Source organism: Canis lupus, chromosome 1 (assembly GCF_048164855.1).
Source record: "Canis lupus baileyi chromosome 1, mCanLup2.hap1, whole genome shotgun sequence".
NCBI classification, from domain to species: domain Eukaryota; kingdom Metazoa; phylum Chordata; class Mammalia; order Carnivora; family Canidae; genus Canis; species Canis lupus.
In genome coordinates, this window is record NC_132838.1 from 100208941 (window position 1) to 100229534 (window position 20594).

The 20594-nt window shown below is 39.3% G+C and overlaps 2 long non-coding RNA genes across 3 annotated transcripts in view; one reads left to right on the forward strand and one right to left on the reverse strand.

Annotated features, from left to right (window-relative positions):
- Positions 1 to 5207: 5207 nt before the first annotated feature.
- Positions 5208 to 6812, reverse strand: LOC140642161 (uncharacterized). The gene is made up of 3 exons (XR_012038700.1): positions 6638 to 6812; positions 5978 to 6043; positions 5208 to 5603 (listed from the first exon to the last, which is right to left on the reverse strand). It is a non-coding gene; the product is annotated as an uncharacterized lncRNA (long non-coding RNA).
- Positions 6813 to 6831: 19 nt separating this feature from the next.
- Positions 6832 to 20594, forward strand: part of LOC140642169 (uncharacterized) — a 78162-nt gene continuing 64399 nt past the window's right edge. For both annotated transcript variants that reach the window (XR_012038707.1, XR_012038701.1), the window contains exon 1: positions 6832 to 6964. This is a non-coding gene — a long non-coding RNA (uncharacterized lncRNA). The remainder of the gene's footprint in view (positions 6965 to 20594) is intronic.

A 20594-nucleotide genomic window follows, 5' to 3' on the forward strand; every position in this document is an offset into this window, starting at 1 on the left:
CTGAGCATGGAACCCAACTCTAGGCTTGATCTCATGACCCATAGGATTAGGACCTGAGCGGAAATCCAGAGTCAAATGCTTAACCAATTAAACCACCCAGTTGTCCTTAATAACCATTTTTCACCATCATGTTTTGACTATTCTCATTCTCCATCATCTGGAACATCTGGAAACTAACTTCTCCAACACAGTAAGATCCCAGAACACGTTTTGTCTCTTTTGGGCTCTCTTCTTCATTGGGAAACCTTAAATCCATGTCACTACTAGACTAAATTAATCAAGAGAATGCAGTGAAAATGGTCAGTCATTTCTGAGGCTGCAGTTAAGATTTGTTTTGTTATATTGAAAATGTAGCTACTTCTCTTCACTATATGTGCTTTTTCAGTTATGTTCAGTGATTTGAGTGCAGGCATAGTACAAGCAGGATGTTGGATTGGACCAGAGTTGGAGATTGATTCAAAAGTTATAGTGATAGCTCAGATAATCAAAGCTGAATAAGCAAAAAATGAGAATGAGACAAAGATTGGATTGTGAAAAAGTATTGCTACTTAGTAGAAGTTTATATGAGGGATGGGTTTAAAATATATTTCCTAATTCTTTTAGTTGCCAAACTCTTCTTTCACAGTTATAACATTTAATACAGATTCTGTATTTATTGAACACTTCTGTTATGCCACGGATCTGTAGTCTTAATCCTCACAATTCTATGAGAATAGTTATTCATCAAATGAGAGTATAGGGGTTCAGGTTAGTTAAGTAATTTACTGTGATACAAAGGTAATGGGACTTGAAAATATTTTAATAGTGTTCCAGTCATTTCCATATGGAAATCATGTGAAGTATCCTTTTCTCTAAATCTACTCATTCTACTTTGTCACTGCTGGAACCCTCAGTGAGTTCTTCCTTTCTTCTGTCAGTGACATTTAAAAATAGGTAGATAGCAGTTGAGGAGTTCCTACAAATACACTATGCAGTATTCATGGAATTCTGTTTATCCTCCATTTTTGTAGACCTACTTAGCACCTTACTTTTTTTTTATTTGAGAATGTTTTCAGCCATTTACTCCTACTGAACCTGATTTTCTCATCCAATTTCTGCCATAGAAGTTTTATTTTTCATGGAACAGGAATACATTATATGTATACTTTGTTATTTTTCACAGTTACACTGCATGTGTGATACTAAGGTGTTATTTTCAAGAAACAGCATTTTTGAAAAAGAATCACTTCAGTGATGTATAATGGAAATATTAAAGAACCACCTTGTTGGATCCAATCTTAGAGGCTTATCTGAAATAGGACAAAGAACTGAGGAGGAATATTTCAGACAAGGGAAGTATGAAAAAATGCCCATATTCAGCCAGCATTCAGCAGCATACATCCATAAGATTTTTCATAAGAATTCTGAAAAGCTGCATCAGAGATTTTATACAAACAAGCCACCTTATGAATGAAAGGAATGGAAAGCTTTTAGTTATGGATCACAACTTACTCAACATTGGAGAATTCATACTGGAGAGAAACCCTATGAATGTATGGAATGTGGGAAGGCCTTTGGTCATTCCTCACAACTTAATCGACATCAGAAAATTCATAATGGTGAGAAATTCTATAAATGTAGGTAATATGGAAGGCCTTCATTCAGTTATTACACCCTATTCAACATCTAAGAATTCATACTGATGAGAAGCCATATGAATGTAAGGATTGTGAGAAGGCTTTTCCTTGTGGCTCAGAACATACTCATCATCAGAGAACTCATACTGGTGAGAAGCCCTATGAGGGTAAGGACTGTGGGAAGGCCTTTGGTCTTGGTTCACACCTTCTTCAATGTTGGAGAATTCACAGTGGTAAAAAACCTTATGAATGTAATGAATGTGGTGAGATCACATCTTATTGGACATCAGAGAATTCAAGTGGTAAGAAATGCTAAGTATGTGAAGAATGTGGGAGGGCCTTCCTCTGGAACTCCAAACTTGCTCAGTGTCAGAGACTTTATATTGGAGAAAAACAACAACTAATACTGTAAGCAAAGTGCAAAGGTCTCCCTTTATAACAGACAATTCATATTTAGAGTAATCTTACAAATAAAAATAATTTAGAAAATTATTCAGAGGTCATACTTAAGTCAGTATCAGAAAATGCATACTGTGAGAAATACTGTGAATGTAAGAATTGTGGAAAAGCCATTAGTCTTAGCTCAAAACTTAAATATTACAGAATTTATATTGGAAGGAAAAAACCCTCTTATGAATGTAAGCAATGTGCAAAGGTCTTTAATCATGGCTCAAAATTATACATCAGTGTTTGTAAGCTAACTAGAACAGAGAAGGGAAGAATGGGAAGGCTGTTAGTTATGGTTCACCTGCTGGCCAGAAATTTTTTTATAAGCTATGTGGCAAAGTCTTCACAGCTCAGAATCTAATCACAGCTTTTCAATATCACAAAATTTATAATCATGAGAAACCTATGTTAGGAATACAGAAAAATTTGCTTCATAATCTATATCTTAGCATGAGAAAATTTATTTTGGGTCAGTAGTATTTGAATGTTACTGTTAATGTAATTTGAATGTAGAAAATCCATCACATTTAAGACTTTACTGTAAACTTGAACTTTTAGTAGAAAACTTTTTTAAAAAGAGAGGCAAACCATAATATAAACTTATTTAAAAAAGATTTTATTTATATATTCATGAGAGACATACAGAGAGAGGCAGAGACATAGGCTGAGGAAGAAGCAGGCTTCCCATAGGGAGCCTGATGTGGACTCGATCCCAGGACCCCAGGATCACGCCCTGAGCCAAAGGCAGATCACTGAGCCACCAGGTGTCCCCCTATAATGTAAACTTTTAACTATAGAGAACAAGCTGAGGGTTGCTGGAGGGGAGGTGGGCAGGGGATGGGCTAGATGGAGGATGGGTATTAAGGAAGGCACTCGTTTTGAGGAGCACTGGGTGTTATACGTAAGTGACGAGTCACTAAATTCTCTTGAAACTAGTATTACACAATATGTTAACTAGAATTTAAATAAAAACTTGAAATAAAAAAAATTCCAAAAAAACTTCTTAAAACCCACATTACATATTGTAGTTCTGTCATTTTCTTACTACTGGGGCATTGAGTTAGTTAACTTCCATGTTTACTTAGTTTTAAAGTGGAAGAAATTAAATATTTCAACCCATATATTGTCTGCCAAATATTCCCATAAGTGTTGACAGTATCACTACCACTAGTAGTATTATGAGACAGTGAAAATGAATGCAGAGGCGCCTGGGTGGTGCACTCTATTTATTTAGGTGGCTCTCTCAATTAAGTGTCTGACTATTGTTTTTGGCTCAGGTCATGATCTTAGGGTCATCAGATGAAGCTGTTGGGAATCTGCCCTCAGCAAGGAGTCTGCCTAAGTCTCTCTCCTCTCTTTCTTCCCCATTGCCTCTTCCCTACCCTTCAATAAGTAAATAAATCTTTTTTTTTAATGAAGAATCCTTCCTGTTTAACATAGGAAAGCTTTTATCTCCTACTGCATGTAAGAAAATTATCTCCAGAATAATAAATATGAACAGGCCATTATTTGGATCTTTTTTGCCATGTCTGTAAGTTCATACTGGGAAAATAGTAACCCCATGATATAGTGATTGTAGAATCATTAAGAGCATAGCTCCTAGACACGTTTTATTAAGTAACTTCACTGTAACAAATCCTTAAAAGCAGAAGTTGTATAGTTTTTATTTTCTACAATAATTATGGATGTTAAAAGATTCTAGGGCCTTTTAAGCATACAGTAACATCTGTATGCTTAATTATTTAAGAAAATACAACAGAAAATAGACTTTTAAGGGGAAGGACTATGAACTGGTAGAAGATATAGGATGTGGTCAAAGCTGTTTTCAGAAGTTAATACATGCATTATTATTAAAAAGTCAGGGGCAGGTACTGAGCGTTTTCACACTGTACCTTAAACATGTTGGGTACCGCATATTTGTTGAATAGTTATGAATTCAACTCAAGAAATGGGAAAAAGTTCTAAAAAACCCTGAAATGAAGATGGAAGAGTCTAATAAAAGATTAATGAAAACAAAATCTAGTTTATTTGAATTTGCTGGAGTAGACTTTGTCATGTCACATCAGAAAAAAAACTGGTCATAATTCAACACTATGAAAGAGAAATGAATTATAATGATGTGAAGATGTTTGTAATACTAATTTTATTACAAGAAATTTGAAAATCTAGAGAAAAGGCATAATTTTATGTTACAAATTGATTCAAGGTAGAAGTATCTGAAGACATCAATTAATAAAGGAATAACATAGTTATAGATCTTTTCTCTTTGGATGTAGTTAATTTTACAGGTAACACCTGGAGGGGACAGATATCAGCTCATTATATTACACATTATTCTGTTAAAAATGCTGGAGCAGTGCCTCTCACACAGGCCACTCTTTCCCCTCCCATTCATAACAATTGATTGTTAAAAATATGGAGGTTTATAGGGCAGATTGTTGTTAAACCTACCATGTACAGGACAGCCCCCCACCTCACCGCAAAGAATTACCTGGCTGGAAATATCAACAATCCTGATCAGAATACCTGGGTCCAAGGTTTGTACAGTAAGAACAAATACTAAATATCAATCAAAGTATTTTTGATCTTTAACATTTTCACAGCTTTCATTTAGGTTTTTCACTGTTATTTTGTATAAGCTTTTGGGTTACTTTGAATATCATTTTTTGGAAGTTTTTTAGTCTTTGGTATCATTTGGTGTATATATTTGGGTATGTAATGCGTGTGTAAATGTGTAAGTATATTCCATTTAATCATATATATTTTTTCTTTGTGGTTTCTTATTTTTATGTCTGTCTTATAAGTATTCTCCACATACAAGATTAAACAAATTAATATCCTTCTTATAATTTGTTTTCTATGTAGATTTTAAAAGACTTGAGGTGTGCGGAGGGACGGAGGGAGAGAGAGAGAGGGATGAGAGTCTTAAGCAGGTTACACGCCCAGTGAACCTGCTGCAGGGCTTGATAACATAATCCTGAAATCATGACCTGAGCAGATATCAAGAGTCAGAAGCTTAACTGAGATACCCAGGTCCCCAGATTTTAAAAGGTTTTTGAGGGTTATGTGGCAAACAACTATATACCTACTACATAGTGTTAAGTTTTTTAGTAACTAGACGGAAATGAGACCGCCAAGGCAAGCGAGGGTCCAAGAACAGATTTTATTGCAGGCACCCTCGGGCGAGGTTCCACGACTCACGGGGAAAGAGAGTGAGTCGAGGAAGTCGCGCCAAGACAGGGTGGTAGGGGGTTTACATAACGTTGTAAGGCAGAACGGTTTCCTATTGGTTGGCTCATATGCAAAGGAAGGATTGCAATCCAACCAGTCAGAGTGACCCTCACTATGCAAAGGAAGGATTGCAATTCGACCAGTCAAAGGTGACTTCCTCCTCTGGGGTTTGAAGGGCATTGGGTTCGGTTGGGGAAGTCCAAAGGAGAGGTGTAAGGGTCTGCTCAAGCTGTCGTCCCAAGTGGAGGTGGTGACAGGAACCTCAGCCATTTTGGCGTATCCGCCATCTTGAGGAGTTTCTCTTCCCGCCTGGCCCCAACACATAGAATTAACATTCTAACAAATTTTCTTTCTCATTTTTCTTGGTCTGTTCTTCATTTTCACTTTTCTAGTTTCCCACCTCTCCCCCTGCTATTGGGCGCTCTATCTCAAATAAATAAAATCTTTAAAAAACATGAAAATCCTTTGAAACCTCCCTTTTCCTTAACTCCCCCAACTCCCAAGTATATAATCAGCCGCCCCTCACAACCTCGTAGCAGCTCTTTCTGCTCAAGGGTCCTCTCCCAGTGCTTTAACAAAACACCTTTTTTTTTTTTTGCAAAGACGTTGCAAGAGTTTTTTCTTGGTCCTCAGTTACCTCATCCCACCAAACCTCACCTATATTCTAAAACTACCTCACTCACAAGTGGTTTTTAGATCTTCAACGGCCATTCCTTTCTCCTCCAGGCGCCTCTTGGAGAAGGGTCCAACTGGGAAAGTGGAAGATTCACAAGACGGCAAGATTTTCTTGGGGCTCTAGATTGACCAAATTTGAAACTACCCAGCTCCAGCCCCTACCAACGGCCAACCACTACTCACACGCAGGGCCTTCCTGCCAACTCCCCGCATCACAGGGGCTAGTCTGGGAAGGAATCTGGCAGGGGCGCTGGAGGCAAAGGCGCCCCCCGCCCCCACCAGGTGCGGCAGATGGTCACCGACGCCCTCGGGGTCGACGGCGGCCGCACACACCTCCGTTAGCCTCCACCACCGCCCCTCGCCCTCCAAAAGCTCTCACCAGGTCGCCCTGCCCAGGATTTGGGAAGCCCCCGCTTTCCGTGTCCTCCGGGCGCAGTCGTGAACGACCCACACTGCCCTGCCGATCTGATGCGCTTGTGCCCCAGAACCTGTGCCCACAGAGGCCGAATTCTCCCGCCAACCCCTAAAGAAGCGCCCAAACCCCGGGGTAACAAGTTGCCAGGCGGAGCCTGAGAGAAACGGGGTGCGTCGCCCGCTCAGTGGCTCAGGACAGCGAGGCCCGTACCTGCAGGCCTGTACCAAGCCCACTCTCACGGGCGGCAGCTAACCTGGCAGTCCCGGATGGTCCCGGGAGAAGCGTCTTCCCGGGGAGCCCACTGCCGGGGCGCCAAGCGGCGCGGCGATTCACTCCGCAAACATCGGGGAACCGTTGCGCAGAGCTGTAGAAGCGCGGGGACTGCCGAGGGAGGCGCTGGGCACGCGCTGCGGGGATTCCCGGGAAGTGTCGCGCAGAGCCGTAAAGGCTGTGGTTCCGACGAGCGAGACGCCGGGTTCAGGCACACATTCCTTTGCCTCGTCGCGCAGCGCCGTGAAAGCGGCGGGAGGACGAGGGAAGCGCTCAGCTCGGGAGCTGGGACTCGGGAAGAGTCGCGCAGGTAAGAGCTGCCGGCCCCACAAGGCAGGTGGCCCCTCTGCCGCTTCGCGTCTGCCTGGTCGCCCCTGAGGAATTCTGAGTTTGCCCCAGCTCCGGGCCTTCTCGGTGGCGGTTAGTGCCGGGCTGATCGAGGATGTGGTGTTGGTGGGTGGAGCGGCTGCTTCCGCGAGCCGGGGAGGGGTCTAGCGGTGTTCGGGAACTTGGGCCATTAGGAATATGTGTTTGGCGATGAGATACCACCTCACACCAGTGAGAATAGGGAACATTAACAAGGCAGGAAACAACAAATGTTGGAGAGGATGTGGAGAAGGGGGAACCTCTTGCACTGTTGGTGAGAATGTGAACTGGTGCAGCCACTCTGGAAAACTGTGTGGAGGTTCCTCAAAGAGTTAAAAATAGATCTGCCCTACGACCCAGCAATTGCACTGCTGGGGATTTACCCCAAAGATTCAGATGCAATGAAACGCCGGGACACCTGCACCCCGATGTTTCTAGCAGCAATGGCCACGATAGCCAAACTGTGGAAGGAGCCTCGGTGTCCATCGAAAGATGAATGGATAAAGAAGATGTGGTTTATGTATACAATGGAATGTTACTCAGCCATTAGAAACGACAAATACCCACCATTTGCTTCCACATGGATGGAACTGGAGGGTATTATGCTGAGTGAAGTAAGTCAATCGGAGAAGGACAAACAGTGTATGTTCTCATTCATTTGGGGAATATAAATAATAGTGAAAGGGAATATAAGGGAAGGGAGAAGAAACGTGTGGGAAATATCAGAAAGGGAGACAGAACATAAAGACTCCTAACTCTGGGAAACGAACTAGGGGTGGTGGAAGGGGAGGAGGGCGGGGGGGAGGGGTGAGTGGGTGACGGGCACTGAGGGGGACACTTGACGGGATGAGCGCTGGGTGTTATTCTGTATGTTGGTAAATTGAACACCAATAAAAATTATTTTATTAAAAAAATATTAGCAAAGAGAAAAAAAAAAAAAGAATATGTGTTTGGGCCAGGATTGGGCTGTGTCTGCAGGTGAGACCGTTTGGGATGCTGAGTAGGAATCCACGAGGAGGGCAGCCTGGGTGGCTCAGCGGTTTAGCGCCGCCTTCGGCCCAGGGCATGATCCTGGAGACCCGGAATCAAGTCCCACGTCGGGATCCCTGCATGGAGCCTGCTTCTCCCTCTGCCTATGTCTCTGCCTCTCTCTGTGTGTCTCTCATGAATAAATAAATAAAATCTTAAGAAAAAGGAATCCACGAGGATACGGGGGGTGGAGAGAGTTGCTGTGACTCTGGCAGGTAAAGGAATCCAAGAGGATACGGGGGTGGAGAGAGGTGCTGTGACTCCGGCAGGTGGGTCAGGTGATGGGACAGGAGGTTCGTGAGTATACGAGAGCCATAAACCGCTGACGTTCCTCTTTGACCGGTCAAAGAAGCAGTATATTTCACATGTGGAGCTGCAGCAAGCATTTAAAGTAGATAAAAACACGTTTATTTCAGCATGTGTGCAAAATCCAAATTTGTTTTTAAAGAAAGAATATTTTGCCCCTATTAGGCCCCTATTTTGGCTAAAGCTGTGAGGGAATATGTTCACTCTCTTCTTTGATGGATATTTGGGGATTCCAAGGATTTGGCCTAAATTTGCCAGCTTTGGGCTAAAGTAAAGCAGTTAGGTTCACCAGGCAGTGTGTACAAAGAGCTCAGAGTTGAGGAAGATGGCGAGTGCCTAGGTCAGATAGTGTGCTCATTTTCCGAAGAGAAAACTGCTTCAAAATAGAGGCTGAACACAATCGGACATGTGGCTCGACCAGTTTACAGTTCACAGACCACTTAACACGTTTCTGTGAAGATTTGTTTTCCATTTATTTTCACCGTCATTATTCTTCACCTGATTATAAATAATAGAATCCAGTAGGATAGTTGGGGATAAAATTTTACTGATGACATTATTAAAACAATAGTTTAAGGATGTAATGGAAGTAAAGACCCCCTTTCCCGCTTTACAGTAGATACTAATAAGAATAGAAATAAACAACCTGAAATAAGACTTATTTTAGGAAAACTATGAACAGTGTAGCCTGAATGGCTCAGTGGTTGAGAGTCTGCCTTCAACTCAGGGCGTGATCCTGGAGTCAGGGAATGGGGCCCCTCATTGGGCTCCCCTTGGGAAACCTGCTTCTCCCTCTGCCTGTGTCTTTGCCTTTGTCTCTTTTTCTCTCATGAATAAATAAGTAAATAAATCTTAAAAAAAAAAAATGTGAACACTGCAGAAAAATGTAAACCTTAACTAGAAAGACACCCTAACTGTATGTAGGGAGAAACATCAGCTATCAGTTCACAGGACCAAAAAATAAATAAGGATCTAAAACAGCTAACATAAAGTAGATTTTATGCACAAATATTGATTTTAACACTGTGATAGGAAGATAATACCATCTTCTTAAGTGCATGTGAAACATTCATATAACTAATAATACACTTTTTTTTTTTTTTTTTAACTTATTCATGAGAGACACAGGCAGAGGAGGAAGCAGGCTCCCTGTGGGGAGCCCAATGCAGGACTCCATCCCAGGACCCTGGGATCACGACCTAAGCCAAAGGCAGACACTGGGCCACCCTGGTGCCCCTAATAACATACATTTCAAAGAAAAAAGTAATTTCCAAAGAATAAGAGTACTCTTTTACCCAAACTAGAAATTAATTTTTCAAATGACATATACCTGGAATTTAAGAAGCTTCCAAAAAAAACTCATCCAAAGAAAAAAATGCAAAATGATATTGCAAATTTTATTTTATTTTTTATTTAAAAAAATTTTTTTTTAATTTATTTATTTATGATAGTCACACACACAGAGAGAGAGAGAGAGAGGCAGAGACACCCAGGGATCCCGATATTGCAAATTTTAAAAGAAAATTGATAAAGCACAAAATGTCAAAAACTACAATACACACTTAAAGCAATTAAATTTTTATAGCCTTAAATTTTTTTTATAGCCTTAAATTTTTTTTTTTTAAGATTTTATTTATTCATGAGAGACACAGAGAGAGAGGCAGAGACACAGGCAGAGGGAGAAGCAGGCTCCATGCAGGGAGCTCGATATGGGACCTGATCCCGGGACTCCCAAGATCGCGCCCTGGGCCAAAGGCAGGCGCTAAACAGCTGAGCCACCCAGGGATCCCCAAAATTCTTTTTTTTTTTTTAAGATTTTATATTTATTCATGACAGACACACAGAGAAAGAGAGGCAGAGACACAGGCAGAGGGAGAAGCAGGCTCCATGCAGGGAGCCCGATGTGGAAATTGATCCGGGGTCTCCAGGATCACACCCCAGGCTGAAGGTGGCGATAAACCGCTGGGCCACCGGGGCTGCCCATCCTTAAATTCTTAAGACAATAAGAAAGAGAACTAAGATTTCAGTTTAGGAGAAAAAAAACCCAACAAAGTAAACCAGAACAAAACAGAAGAGAATAAATTATATTATTAAATAAATTAATAAATTATAAAAGTAAATAGCAAAATTAATAAGGCTTAAAAGAGAAATGAAAAGTATATAAGTGAATAATAAGTAAAAAATGAAGTGCAATAAAAAATGAAGTGCAATAAAAACCAAAATAGTCCAACCACTCACCATAATTTAAGAAAAAAAATGAAGAAATGAAGAAAAATATAAGAAGTGACCAGGAGAAATAGCTGTGAAAGAGGAAGTTTTAACGGTAAACTACTTTCACAATTCTGTTTTTTAAAAAAGACTGATTTATATGAGGGAGAGAGAGTCCCAGGCAGTCTCTGCCCTGAACTGAACTGGAACTTGATCCCACCACCCCAGAAACATTACCTGAGCCAAAATCAAGAGTTGAAGGCTTAACTGACTCTTAACCCTCTTAACCCAGACATCTCTATTTTTACAATTTTGTGTAAAATAATAAAATGAGAGTAAAAATAAAGCTTTGATAAATTAGTAGATTCCTAGGAAAATCCATTTATCTAAAGTGACAAGTTATGGTGAAAAGCATAAATTTATAAACAGATTTTGTTAGAAGAAATGTAACCTCTTACCAAACAGCATCAGTCACAGAAAGTTTCACAGAATTCTACCAAGAAGATGGAAAAGCTTTAGCTTTTCCACATAAAATATTTGGGCCGGGGGATCCCTGGGTGGCGCAGCGGTTTGGTGCCTGCCTTGGGCCCAGGGCGCGATCCTGGAGACCCGGGATCGAATCCCACGTGGGGCTCCCGGTGCATGGAGCCTGCTTCTCCCTCTGACTGTGTCTCTGCCTTTCTCTCTCTCTGTGTGACTATCATAAGTAAAAAATAATAAAATAAATAAAATAAAATAAAATAAAATAAAATAAAATAAAATAAAATAAAATAAAATATTTGGGCCAAAAGCTGAAGGAAAATATACAAAAAGAACTGTAGACAAATCTCAGTAATGAATATTGATTTAAAAAATTTAAATATTGGCAAAACCCAACAGTATATTAAAATAAAATCTCACCATGTTGAATTCATCCAGAAATGCCAGGACACCTCAATATTTGGAATTGAATTATCATAACTAATCATATACATAGATCTAAGGAAAAATGTCATAGAATTTCTCCTCGAAGCACTTGAAAAGATCTTTTACAAAGTCCAACATCCATTTCCTTTTTTTTTTTTGGTGGGGCTTGAACTCAAGACCCTGAGATCAAGACCTAAGCTGAGATCAAGAATCTGAGACCCAACAGAACCATCCAAGCGCCCCTCAACACCCATTTCTAACTTAAAAAAAAGATCACTGCAATAAGTATTGATATATCCCAGGCCTAAGACAATTAGGAATTAATGTAATTATGTAAAACAATAGAAACATTTTCTTAAGTTCAGAATCAAAGCAAGTATGTTATCTTTTTACTTTTGTCATTAGCCAGTGATATCAGTGAGAAAATAATGAGTTGTATAAATTTAGAAAGAAGTGAAACTATTTGCAGAAGAAATAAAATATATCTAAAAATTTCAACAGTCAATTAAAAAAATCCTGAGTGATGCATCAGGATTTTATTTTATTTTATTTTATTTATTTATTTTTTTGCATCAGGATTTTAAATACATAAAATTAATAGCCTTCATTTTATTTGAAACATATGTTATGACAATAAGGGAAATCTCAAGATATTTTTTGAAAAGAGAAAACACTTAAAACCAGAATGTGAAAATGTATAAGAAGAAAACTTAAATAGACTTTGTCAAATGCTGTTGTAAAGATACCACTTCTTTCCAAGTTGATATAGAACTTTAACATAATTCCCCAAACAAGCAAACAAGGTTTCATGTTGGAGATAAAAGCTGAATTTGCAAAAAATTTAACAATTAAAAAGCTGGAAATCTTGAAAAGGACAGACAAGTGAAGGAGGTTTTGCTAACAACATAGGCTAGATTCTAAATAATTGTAACATTATAGAGCTAGAGTATGAATAGACAAGGGGAATAAAGCATAAGTTCTAGAAATGGACTGAAGTATATTTGGACAGTGTATATGAACTATGCCATAAAAAATCACTGGGGAAAAGATGAATTCTTTAATATCATTGGGACAAGATAACCATTTTGATAAAGATAAAATTGAGTCCATACTTGACAACATAAACCAAAACAAATTCCAAGTATGTTAGAAATCTGAATGGCAGCCCGGGTGGCTCAGTGGTTTACCGCCGCCTTCAGCCCAGGGCCTGATCCTGGACACCCAGGATCGAGTCTCACGTCAGGCTCCCTGCATGGGGCCTGCTTCTCCCTCTGCCTGTGTCTCTACCTCTCTCTTTCTCTCTCCTCTCTGTATTCTCATGAATAAATTAAAATTTTTTTTAAATCTTAAAAAAAAAAGTCTAAATGGGAGAAACAGATCCATGCAATTACTAGGAGAAAAAGAGAATTCTTTCATAGCATGAGTATGGGTGAGGACCTTTTAGTAAGGGGCACCTCGTAGCTCAGTGGTTGACTGTCTACCTTAGGTTCAGGTCATGATTCCAGAGTCCTGGGATCGAGGGCCACATTGCACTTCCTGCAGGGAGCCCACTTCTCTCTGTCTTTCCCTCTCCTTCTTTGTCTCTCATGAATAAATAAATAAAATCTTTTAAAAATCTTTTAAAAGATAATTAAAAATGCAACTGATTAAAAAACACTATGGCAAAAATATAATCAGAATAAGATAATGAATTTGGAACAATATTTGCAATTTACTTCACAAAGGGCTAACACACTAATCTATAAAAAGTTTCTTAAAATTTTCATGTTTTATTTTTATTTTTTTAAAGATTTTATTTATTCATTCATGAGAGACAGAGAGAGAGAGAGAGGCAGAGACACACAGGCAGAGGGAGAGGCAGGCTCCATGAGGGGAGCCTGATGTGGGACTCAATCTTGGGACTCCAGGATCATGCCCTGGGCCGAAGGCAGGCGCTAAACCGCTGAGCCACCCAGGGATCCCTTCATTTGTTTTCTAATTGAATATTATTAACATATAGTTTTGTTTCAGGTGTACAATATTCAGTAATTCTATATATTACTCTGCTCATTATAATTGTCTCTTCATCTCCTTCACCTATTTGACCCATCTCTCCCCCCACGTCCTCTCTGGCAAACACCAGCTCTCTATATTTGAGTCTTTTTGCCTCTTTTGATTTCTTAAATTCACATAACAAAGTTATATGGTTTTTGTCTTTCTCTGAGTATATTTTATTTAGCTTTATACTTTTGGATCCATTCATGTTGCAGATGACAAGATTTTATTCTTTTTTATGGCTGAGTATTATTCCATTGTGTGTGTGTGTGTGTGTGTGTGTGTGTGTGTGTGTGTGTATGCCACATCATCTTTATCCATTCACCTATGAATTGACACTTGGGTTGTTTCCATATTTTGGTTATTGTAAATAATGCTACAGTAAACATAGGGGTACATATTTCTTTTTGGATTTGAGTTTTCATTTTCTTGGGGTAAATACCAGTAGTGGAATTACTGGATTATGTGATAGCTCTGTTTTTAACTTCTTGAGGAACCTCCATACTGTTTTCCATAGTGGCTACACCAATCTGCATTCCTACCAACAGTGCACAAGGGTTGCCTCTTCTCCACACCTTTCCAGCACTTGTTTCTATGTGATTTTAGCCATTCAGAAAGTTATGAGGTGATGTTGTAGTTTTGATTTGCATTTCTCTCATGAATGATGAGCATCTTTCATGTTCTGCTGGCCATCTGCATGTCTTCTTTGGGTAAATGTTTATGTCTTTTGGACTTTTTTAATTGGATTTTTTTATTGTCTTTTTTGTGTTGAGTTGTATAAGTTCTTTATATATTGTGGATATTAGCCCCTTATCAGATATATTTTTGCAAGTATCTTCTCTCATTTAGTGGGTTGTCTAATTTTAGTTTTGTTGGTGGTTTCCTTCACTGAGCCAAAGTGCTTTTCATTTGGGTGTAGTCCAAGTACTTTAATTTTTATTTTGTTTCCCTTAGCAAAAGAGATATACTAGAAAAATCTTTCTATGACTGTTATCCAAGTGATTACTGTCTATGTTGTCTTCCAGGAATTTTATGGTTTCAGGCCTCATATTTAGGTCCCTACTCTATCTTAAGTTTAATTTTTTGTATGGTGTAAGAATGTGGTCCAGTTTCATTCTATTGTATGAAGCTGTCCCATTTTCCCAACACCATTTGTTGAAGAAGACTGTCCATTTTCCATTGTATATTCTTTTCTTCTATGTTGAAGATTAATTGACCGCATAATTGTGGGTTTATTTCTGGGTTCTTTATTCTGTTCCATTGATCTGTTTTTGTGCCAGTATCATTCTGATTTGATTACTACAGCTTTGTATATAACTTGAGGTCCAGAACAGTGATGCCCCCAGCTTTGCTTTTCTTTTTCAAAATTGCTTTGGTTATTTGGGGTCTTTTGTGGTTCCATACAAATTTTAGTATGGTTTGTTTAGCTTTGTGAAAAATGCTGTTCATGTTTTGATAGGGCTTGTATTAAACATGTAGATAACTTTGGGTGGTAGGGACATTTTATTTTTTATTTTTTAAAGATTTTATTTTATTTATTCATGCGAGGCAGAGAGAGAGAGAGAGAGAGAGAGAGAGAGAGAGAGGCAGAGACACAGGCAGAGGGAGAAGCAGGCTCCATGCAGGGAGCCCAACATGGGACTCGATCGCGGGTCTCCAGGATCATGCTCTGGGCTGAAGGCGGTGTTAAACCACTGGGCCACCAGGACTGCCTGTTAGGGACATTTTAAGAGTATTTGTTTTTCCAATTCATGGACATGAAATTCTTTTCATTTGTGTCATTTTTCAATTCTTTTCATCAGTGTTTTATATTTTTAGAGTACAGATAGGTTAAGGTTATTTTTAGGTATTTTATTATTTTTAGTGCAATTGTAAATGGGATTGCTTTCTTAATTTCTCTTTCTGCTATTTCATTATTAAATGTATAGAAATGCAGCATTTCTGTATGTTGATTTTGTATCTGATGATTTTACTGAATTCGTTTATCAGTTCTAGCAGTTTTTTTGTGAAGTAATTTGGGTTTTCTATACATAATATGTCAGTTGCAAATAGTGACAGTTCTATTTCTTCCTTACCAGTCTGGATGCCTTTTATTTCTTGTCTGATTGCTGTGGCTAGGACTTCTAGTACTTTGTGGAATATGAGTTGTGAGAATGGACATCCTTGACTTGTTCCTGACCTTTGGGGGTGTTCTCAGTTTTTCAGCATTGTATATGTTAGCTGTTTTTAAAATATATATCTATTATTGAGATATGTGCTTTCTAAACCTATTTTGTTAAGTGTTTTTTTTTTTTTTAATTTTTATTTATTTATGATAGTCACAGAGAGAGAGAGAGAGGCAGAGACACAGGCAGAGGGAGAAGCAGGCTCCATGCACCGGGAGCCCGATGTGGGATTCGATCCCGGGTCTCCAGGATCGCGCCCTGGGCCAAAGGCAGGCGCCAAACCGCTGCGCCACCCAGGGATCCCATGTTAAGTGTTTTTTATCTTGAATGGGTTTTTTACTTCACCAGCTGCTTTTTTTGCATTTAATGTACTGGACATGATTTTTTTTTTTTTTTTGGTATAGTCATGATTTTTATTCTTTGTGTTGTATCACATTGATTGATTTGCAAATATTGAACCATCCTTGCATCCCAGGAATAAGTTCCACTTGATCATGGTGAATGACATTTTTGATGTATTCTTTGTTCCATTTGCTATTATTTTATTGAGGATTTTTGCATCTGTTGTCAAAGATATATCGCTTGTAGTGTTGTTTTTTTAAGTGTCTTCATCTAGTTTGGTATTAGGGTGATGATGGCCACATATAATGCACTTGGAAGCTTCTCTTTCCCTTTGTTTTTGGAATAGTTTGAGAAAATAGGTATTCTTTAAATGGTAGAATTTCCCCACGAAGCCATTTCTTCCTGGACTTTTGTTTGTTGGGAATTCTTTGATTACTGATTCAATTTCATTGCTAGTAATTGGTCTGTTCAAATTTTCTATTTCTTCCTGACTCAGTTTTGGGAGGTTATATATTTCGAGGAATTTATCCATTTATTTTGCATTGCTCAATTTGTTGGCATATATACTTTTTTGATAGTAGTCTCTTAGAATCCGTTGTATTTCTATGGTATTGGTTATTTTCCCTCTCTGGTTTAGTTTATTTGCCCTCCTTTTTTAAGTTCCTCCCCTTGTTGAGTCTGGCTAAAGGTTTATCAGTTTTGTTGTTTTCAAAGAACCAGGTCCTGGTTTCACTGATCTGTTGCTTTTCTATTTTGTTTATTTCTGTTCTTTTATTGTTTTCCTCCTTCTACTGGGTTTAGGCTCTGTACTTCTTTTTCTAGGTCTTTTAGGTATAAAGTTAGATTGTTGAGTTTTTTGTTTTGTTTTTGTTTTTGAGTTAGGTCTGTATTGCTATGATTTCTTAGAACAAGTTTTCCTGCATCCCAAAGATGCAGGACTCATTGTGTTTTTATTTTCATTTGTCTCCATGTATCGTTTTATTTCATCTTTGATAATCTTGGTTGACCCATTTATTGCTTAGTAGCTTGTTATTTAACTTCCATGTATATTTGTTCTTTCCATATATTTTCTTGTGGTTGATTTCTAGTTTCATAGCATTTTGGTTGGAAAAGATGCATGATACAATTTTAGTATTTTTGAATTTGTTGAGACATGTTTTGTGGCCTGACATGACTATTCAAGGGTCTGTTCTCTGTGCACTTAGGGGAGGGGGGGAATGTATTCTAGCTTAGTATGGAATGTTCTGTATATATCTGTTAGATCTGTCTAGTGTGTCATTCAAACCCATTCTTTCTTGTTGATTTTTTTTTTAAGATTTTATTTATTCATGAGAAACAGAGAGAGAGAGAGAGAGAGGGAGAGGCAGAGGCACAGGCAGAGGGAGAAGCAAGCTCCATGCAGGGAGCCTGACGTGAAACTCGATCCTGGGTCTCCAGGATCAGGCCCTGGGCTGAAGGTGGTGTTAAACCACTGAGCCACCCGGGCTGCCTTGATTTTCTGTTTCTATGATCTATTCATTAATGTAAGTGGAGTGTTATAGTTCCCTACTATTTCTGTATTACTATCAATTTTTTGCTTTATGTTTGTTAATAGTTGCTCTATGTATTTGGGTGCTCCTGTTGGATGCATAAATATTTATTGTTACAGCTTCTTGTGGGGTTGTTCCCTTTATGATTGTGTAGCATCCTCTTTTTTTTTATTAAAAGATATATTTACTTATTTTAGAGAAAGAGTACACACGTGTGTGAGGGGTGGTGGGGGTGGGGAAGAGAATCTTCAAGAAGACTCTCCACTGAGTGTGGAGCCTGAAATGGGGCTCAATCCCAGGACCTCGAGATCATGACCTGAACCAAAATCAAGATTCTGCATCTCAACCAACTGAACCACCCAGGCACTCCTCTTTGTTTCTTGTCTTTATTTTAAAGTATATTTTGTCTATAGAAGTATTGCTATCTCAGCTTTCTTTTAGCTTTTGTTTGCATGAAAATTGCTTTTTCATCCCTTCACTTTCAACATATATTTGTCTCTGCTTCTGAAATGAGTCTCTTTTTTTTTTTTTAAGATTTTATTTATTTATGAGACACACAGAGAGAGAGAGAGACAGAGACAGAGAGACAGAGGCAGAGACACAGGCAGAGGGAGAAGCAGGCTCCATGCAGGGAGCTTGACGTGGGACTTGATCCCAGGTCTCCAGGATCACGCCCTGGGCCAAAGGCAAGCGCTCAACTGCTGAGCCACCCAGGGATGAAATGAGTCTCTTGTCGGCAAGTATAGATTTGTCTTGCTATTTTTTATCCATTCTGTAACCCCATGTCTTGAATGTTTAGTTTCTTTACATTCCAAGTAATTACTGATTGGTATGTACTTATTGCCATTTTGTTACTTGCTTTATGGTTGTTTTAGTAATTCTTCTATTGCTCTTTTCTCATGGTTTGCTTTCTTTAGTGATATACTTGGGATTCCTTTTTCTTTATTTTTTGCATATGAATTACAAGTTTTTGATTTGTGGTTACCATTATAGTTGTATACATGACATATTCTGCACATAGCAGTCTCTATTAAGTTGATGGTTGCCTAAATTTGAATTCTAAAAGCACTAAATTTTTACTTCTCTTTCTCCCATGTTTCAGGTATATAGTGTCATACCTTGCATCTTTTTGTGAATCCCTTGACTGATTTTTATAGATATGCTGAATTTTATTGCTTTTGTGCTTCTTAATTTTCTTCCTCCTGCTTATGGTCTTTCCTTTCCCACTCACATAGTCCCCTTTAATATGTCTTGTAAGGCTAGTTTAGTGGCAATGAATTCTTTTAATATGTTTGTCTAGTAAATTCTTAATCTTTCCTATCCTTAATGGCAGACTTGGCATTAAGTCACTGTGAAGTGGTGCTGGCTTCTATTGGGGTTGTTTGCACACTGCCATGCTTGTGGCGCTGCTTTGAATGGACTCTGGTAACGATATTTTGGAGGCTGGGAATCTGCAGAACATGGGGGTAGGGTGCAGTGCCCTTAAAGTCTCTGCCAGTCTGCTGTGTGAGGCGAACTGCAGCCACCTAGGAAGCCCGTGGAGGCGGAGATGGAAGGGGTGAGTCCACAGAAGGACACGGGCCAGCCTGCACTGTTAGGAAGCTAGAGGGTATTCAACTGCGCTGGGTCCCATAGATGTCCCTGTATCTACGCTGTGGGTTTGGATGTTGGATGACACTCACCAGCTCCTTTGCTCTTGAAGACATCTTCCAAAGATTCCTGCCCCTCAAGCACCCACTCTGAGATTAGTAAATCTTCCTGTATTCTCCAGGCATTTTTGGAACTGCTGAGTCTGTGCTGTATCTCAGTGGGGTTGTTTGTTGTGTTTTTTTTTTTTTAACACTTTATTTATTCATTCATGAGAGACACACACACAGGCAGAGACACAAGCAGAGGGAGAAACAGGCTCCACGCAGGGAACCCGACGTGGGACTCAATCCCGGGTCTCCAGGATCAGGCCCTGGGCTGAAGGCAGCACTAAACCCCTGAGCCACCCAGGCTGCCCAGTTGTGCTGTCTCTTTAAGGGCAGAGATTCAGTTTACTTTTACTGTCCTGCTCTCCCAGAGCCTAGGTCACTGATTCTTAAAATTTTAGATGCTAAGGCCCACTGGTTGAAAGAACTTGCTAAATCAGGCCCCCTTGGTCTTTTGAGTCAAATGGTAAGAGGATTTGTCGTCTTTGGGCAGGTTCTCATGTCTGAGGTGCCTGGAGGGAGCATCTGCTTTATTCCTCTCTCTACGCCCTTGGCACCCTTCTGTGGACAGTCCTATGGGTCTGTTTGGCTCTAGACCGCAAGTCCACCTTCCTGCCCTCCTCAATGTGATCTCTTCTCTACATTTAGCTGTGGAGCGCCTATTCTGTCAGGCTTCAGTCACTTTCCGGGTTATTTACACTAATGCAGGTATTACCTAGTTGCATGCATGGGGCGAGGTGAGCCCAGGATCCTCCAATTCCACCATCTTCCCAGAAGTCGTGAAATGCAGATTTTTTATTGCTTTTGTATTATGCAACTTTACCAACCTTTTTAGTTCCAATAGTTTTTTCCATAGTCTGTAGAGTTTTCTGTATTAAGATCATATCACCTGTATAGAGACAGTTTTACTTCTTGTTTTCTAATTTGGATGCCTTTTTTTCTTACCTGATTTTTTGGCTCAGATTTTCAGTATTATGCTCAATAGTGAGTGGCAAGAGTGCCACTATAATTTGAGAGTTTTTTTAAATCACCGAAGGATGTTGAATTTTGGCCAGTGTTCTTTCTGCATCTATTAAAATGATGAGAGTTATAGACTTTCTTCTAGTAATGTATCACAGTGGTTGATTTGCGTATGTTGAAACTTCTTTGTATCCCAGTGATAAATATCACTTGATCATGGTGAATTGTCCTTTTATTTTTTTAAGATTTTTACTTGAGAGAGAGAACACGGTGGGGGGGTGGGGGGGAGGGCAGACGGAAGGGGAGAAAACAGACTCCCTTCTGCTTTACATGGACTTTTTATGAAATGATCTTGTAAATGTATTTTAAGATTTCTTAACATTTTCTTCTTTCTAGCTTAC